This window comes from Aythya ferina, assembly GCF_964211825.1.
Source record: "Aythya ferina genome assembly, chromosome: 3".
Classification (NCBI taxonomy): domain Eukaryota; kingdom Metazoa; phylum Chordata; class Aves; order Anseriformes; family Anatidae; genus Aythya; species Aythya ferina.
Window position 1 is genome coordinate 53,883,600 of NC_140298.1, and position 6,111 is coordinate 53,889,710.

The following is a 6,111-nucleotide window of genomic DNA, read 5'->3' on the forward strand; positions in this document are numbered from 1 at the left end:
ACCAGGTAGCAGCAAAGTTGTCAAGAAGAATTGCAGGGACAGAATTTTCTCTTTCTGCATTTTTCAGCCCCTTTTGTCATTCCTAGCCAGTCTTTCAACAGGCAGTTCCTGCTGCCTCAGGTCCTGCTGCCTCAGGGCACACAGCTGCTGGTGTTCCCCAGCAGCTCCATCATGGCCTACAGTCAGACTTGGGCAGAAGGCCCCTTGGCCTCAGAGGTAACCACTGTCACTTATCTCTAGAGGGATGAATAAACATGTGGTAAGCCAAAGGTCACATACCAAGTTTAAAAAGTTGATTTTCTGTTCAAGGCCACAAAAAGTAATTTTTCTTCCTAATTGAATTTTCAGTGTGGTCAGCATATTGCAATGTCTTAAGGCTGCGAAAATGGACAAATTTAAAATATTAGGAATAAAAACCTGTGTATGGTTAAAAAAATCCACTTTTTGCATTTATCAACAATCCTCAGATGATCATTAGGGGAATGGTCATTCCCTGACCTCACTCATAATGATTCAGAGTACCTCACGGCTACTGCCAGTACTAAAAAATTAGTGTTTACATATGACTTTCCAAGCATTACCTTATTCACACACATGGTCCACAGAAGTCCGTAGGGCTTTTTTTCATGACAGCAAGAGAATCTGATCCTACCTAACTAGAATTTAGAGCTTCCCGGTAAGGTCAGTGAGTATTTAAAGTTCATTGGGAAGTTGCAACAGCTGTAAATTAAATGACTCAATGTCAGTCAGGTACAGAACTGGGTTTGGTTCCATTAAGCATATAATTTTAAAAAGTCACACTAATGGAGCAACTTCTTGCACAAGAATCAACATCCTCCTTCTCACCTTGATAACAGAACTGTTAGTGATGGATCTCTTTTCTATACATGACCGTATGGAAGATTTTGGTGTACCCTGGTAAGACAAATAAGTCTGCGTAGTCCTCACTTTAATACATAAGAGAGTCTCTTTTGGCTGGATGGAGTAAATAGGACAGCCTAAGGAACTTCCTGGCTTTATTGCTTCAGAAAAACAATGTCCTGGCCATGCCTTCCCTGTGCCTTGGAGAGAACTGAGTGACCAAGCTGTACTGTCATTTCATGTAATACTTTCATGAATTCTGATTTGAATGAAGCTATTAAGTTTTCTATTCAATAAAACAAAAATAGACATTTCAGATCAGACTGACTATACAAAAAGTTTTGCCTTAAATTAAATACTGGATTACAAGGAAAAGGAAATGTCAAAAAGATATGAATTCTGATCTCAGTGCTGTCGCCATGTCTCTTGGTGACCTGGACCAAATCATTTCATCTCATCTTTATAGTTCCATCTCCTCACCACTTAAAGGTTAATAATATGAATTGTTGAGAAATACCATATTTTTTCTTTATCCAGTATATTATTTCCATTCTAACTATCTGAAATAACTATTGAAATAAAAATAAATTGCTAACTCCAGTTAATGGAAAAATTTCTAAGCCATGAAATGTTTCTGAGTACAAAGGAGTAAGAAAAAAAGATATTAAGAGATGGATGCCAGAGTGGTTCTAATGATTTTGCTAAATTCATTTAATTTTATGTCTATTTATAGTTGGCCATAGCACAATATGTATGGTATAAAGAGGGCTATGCTTCTGGTCAGTTTATCAGTAACCAAAGTAAAGTTAGCGAGATTCACATTCATCAATGACTCTATCGTATTGCTTATAGAATATATAATAATAATAATAAATATATTATTAGAAATATATTTATTATTATTATTATTATTATTATTATTATTATTATTATTATTATTATTATTATTATTATTATTATTTCCAGTATAAGGTTCCTGTACTACTTATTTCCTTAGGATAGGAGCTGCATTGAATCCTATGCTTGGATTGTCCCTCCCTTTTTCCATTCAGGTTTAAAACAACCTTCACAGGTTTCTAGCTATATGAAAGTTGCATGCCACTGGCTGCTGCTATAGGTATATTTATGTCTACATATAAAGATGCAGGGTTACATGTGTGCTGATGATGCTGTGCTAAACTGAGTTAAGCAGTAAGTAAAAAGATCTTCTGAAGTTTTTAGTCGAAGAAAAATCCTCTAAACTTTGTTGAGTAATTTATTTTAATTCAAGCATGTGGGAATAGGCCTTGAGTTACTACTATATGTTTACATTTTCAGTCCACAAGGTGGTTTTTTTGAATGAGTCTCAAATCACTGCACAGAAATCATTTCCTCCACTGCACCTTGTGCTGAGGTAGCATATGTTTTAGAAGAAGATCACAAAACTATTTTGCAAGATATAAATGTATTATAAATATATATCATGTTTATATATAATAGAAGTTAATAGAAACAGGATTATAAATTTACATTGAACTCCCTTGGGTCCCTTTACCTGGCTGTGAAGCTGACTCTCATGTAAGCTGAGCACAAACATGATTTGTGTAAAATTACAAAACTCACTAGTGTCAATGCTTAAATAGAAACTTAAAGTAAATGGCAAGATTTTTGTGTACATTAATAGAAGATTTTACCTGGCCCTTATTTCCCCACACAAATGGTACATAAGGAGAAAGATTTGGCTGGAATAGACCCCACCGGTCAGTGTGATCAGATACGGAAGAATTATGTTCCCAAATGGAAAGCAACTGTTGGGAGTTTAACACAAGCAAAGAAAAGGTGTAGTGGGGAAAGCACTTTGAAAAAAAAAGCAGAAACAGCATCTGCTCCATCTGTTATGGCTGTTTCCAGCCATCATTTGTCAAAGGCACACAGACGTACCCAGACCCAGATTCAAGAAGCCCATGTCCTACCTAAATCACTTTAACTCCTATTCACCCCCTGACTTAGGTCTTCAGGCATCAGGAAACACCAGACAAAGACTTGAGACCAGCCTGGCTGAATCTGGGTTCCTTTGCCTATGCAGAACTTTCTGAAAAGCTGTATGGCCTCAAAAGGAGACAGAATGTTCTCACTGCATCTTTTAAAGGATGTAAGATGCACATGTAAGATGCAATTCAACCATTTTTCTTCATAGCCTAAAATTATCTGCAGACTCTGAAATACAAGAAAGGAGCATTAACCACATTCACTAGACCTTTACATACAAACAGAAGGTTTTTATGGAAGGGTGGAAAAGAATAACAGGAAATACACTTTTTTTTTCTTTTTTTTTTTTTTTTTTCTTTTTTAATATTTGCTCAGCTTTAAAAATAATACATGATATCTGGACAGGTGCTTTGATTTTATTTTCCACTAATTGTCATGTATTTAAATGTTTCAAGTAGATCAGCAGCAGTATCACAACTGTAGAGAAAATCAACCTCATTGGAATCAAAAACTCCATAATTTCAGCATGAGTTTCTCTAGAAAGCTGGAAAACAAGCTAGTGCTGCAGTATCTTCTATAGCATTGTCAAATCTTCAGGCCTTAAAACATGTTGCAAACATTAATGAGAAGTCTCATAAAATACCTGTGGTCTTGTGGTTGAGACAGCCTAACTCAGTTTCAAAAGAAAGAGGTTCAAAGCCATGCTCTGTCACAAGCAGCTCATGCAACGCTAAGAAAATTACAAAGACTGATGCTGAAGTGCTTTAAATTTAGCCATGGGAGTAATGCTGTTACAGTCAAGGAGAAGAACATGCTTAAATGTTTTCAGATTAGGGTATTTAACAGTAACTTTGGGTGTACAGCCCAAATGAACCTCCTTCTAACAGCCTCACCACCGATTGATTGTGCATGTGAGCAGCTGAGGAGCTTCTGGAAATGATTCCATGTAATTGCCCTGGCAGGCAGTCATCAGTGGCAGGGGGGCTGCTGGAAGGGCAAGGCAGGGGTAGGAAGGAGGGCAATAAGGTGGCAAACCATTGCAGCCACAGCTGCCCCAGAGCCTCAGGTCAGGCTTGGTCAAGCTCTGCAGAGCAGTGAATGTCTCCTGGCCAAGGCCTTTTCAGGATTCACGTGCAAAATTTGCTCACTTCCCCAGTCTAGCCCTTGTGGAATGGCTCAGCCTTCTAAGCCTTTTAGGCTTACTCCTTCTAAGCCTTTTAGGTTTTATGACTCATATGTGGCCGGCTGTCCTCACATCTACACGTGGACATAATCTGGAGGAGACAGCCTCGACTCTGTCGCACTTGCCTTCGCAGCAACACTGTTGGTACCAGTGAAGTACCACTATGGTAAATAACAGCTTGAAAATGAAATGATAAATCACGCTCAACAGTTTGCTTTGTACACTACTGCTTTTTTATCTTCATTGCTGAGAACTTCATATCTCCCGTTCCTTCATCACGGATCAGCATTGATATATTCCCTGTACGTTCATCACAAGCAATTTTTCCTCTAATAATTACTACATTTTACAAAATGCTTCCTTAGACTGTATATTACTCTTGCTTCTAAGAAAAGTTGTCTCTTTGGTCATGTTGAGCCTTGGATGCAAAGGGAAATGCTAGGGAGAGGAGCTCAGAGGAATGGAGAGGAAAAAGGAGCTATTTAGTTGCCTGAAAATATAGCTTTGCATAGACCAAAGAACAGCTCTGTCATTTGAATCAGTGACTGCTCTGAGAGCAATAAAAGTCACAAACAAATGTTGGTACCACAAGTGTTGGAAGAGCTTATAAATCATATGTAAAGGGTAAAGCAATTATCTGAAGTACAATAGTCCTTCTTAAAACAAACTGATCTTCAAAAATAGGTTTACAGCCTCCCTTCAGGACAATAATTTTCATAGCAGAAATCTGCCAAAAAAACTTTGGAAACCACAATCAGTAAGTATTCTTTGTCTCCACTGCAAGGATAGTTATATTTCCTTTCCCCCTCTTTCAGAACTTTTGCCCCAAAAATTGATAATGTATTTAAAAAGTGTCATGACAATCAAGGAGTTCACCAGGTTGGAATTGCAAATTTCTGCAAAAATCATTTCTACAGTGGTCTTTTAGTGTAAAATAGTATGTTGTTTACCTCTTCCTCAGAATAGCATCCAAAATAGGAAACTGTAGGACTTCAGAAAGGTACAGAGAAAATCACGGGGCATATAAAGAACTAGAGTCAAAAAATAAAATAAAATAAAATAAAATAAAATAAAATAAAATAAAATAAAATAAAATAAAATAAAATAAAATAAAATAAAATAAAATAATAAAATAAAATAAAATAAAATAAAATAAAATAAAATAAAATAAAATGGATGCAAATAGCTTCAAAATGGCAGATTAGCCAGACAGAAATTAGGCCAACACATCAAATATACATTGTTTATTGTTGATGCCCCAGGCCACAAAATTATTTGGAGTCTTTGGCTTTCTGTGTGTAGAAGATGACGGCAGAAGCCAAACAATGGACTGATGCTTGCTCTTTCAACTGCAGCCACCAGATGAGTGGAGTTGTTTTTTTTAAATATTTAATGTTTTGTTGGAAGGCTGGCACCTCTCACATGCTCCTTGAAAGAGAAAAGGCACCACAAGTATCCGGCTAGGGTTCAAGATTGTAATCCAGCCCTCAGTTTTCTGTCCCTCCCACACATGCAGAGCTGTATTTGCAACTTATTAGTTTGGGGCCTACTTTTTTTTATTGTGGTTTTTTGTTTAGTTTATGACATTATATGCTTCAGCATTTGTTCTTCAGTTTTAAAGTGGATTTTCATGGTCATGGGAGGACAGAGACAAAAAATCTCCAGCACAGGAAGACATAAAAGGTACAATATGCTGAGCAACTCAGAAACAATGGCCTTTGGATCAGGATCCGTACCCATGCCAAAGCAATTCTGCCCTTCTATGTATAGCAAATTATTTGTAAAGACCTGCACTGGTATTTTCTCAAAATTACTTGTTTTGAAAAAGCAGAGGTGACCCTGGTCCTGGCCACTGGAAGATGCTTGTTTTTATACTAAGTCCTGCTTGGTTTCATATTTATAATAAGTCTGAGAGAAAGTTTGGAGCCTAGTGGCTCCCCCTTTCAATGGTCACAGGAACAGATCAGCAGAGGGCAAATATACACAGCTCAGAAGTGGGTGGGATGACATGCTCATCCATCAATGTACCTGTGACGTTCCTGACAAACATTAGCAAGATCTGAACACTTAAGTCCTTCCAGTAATCTTGAAACCTCTCT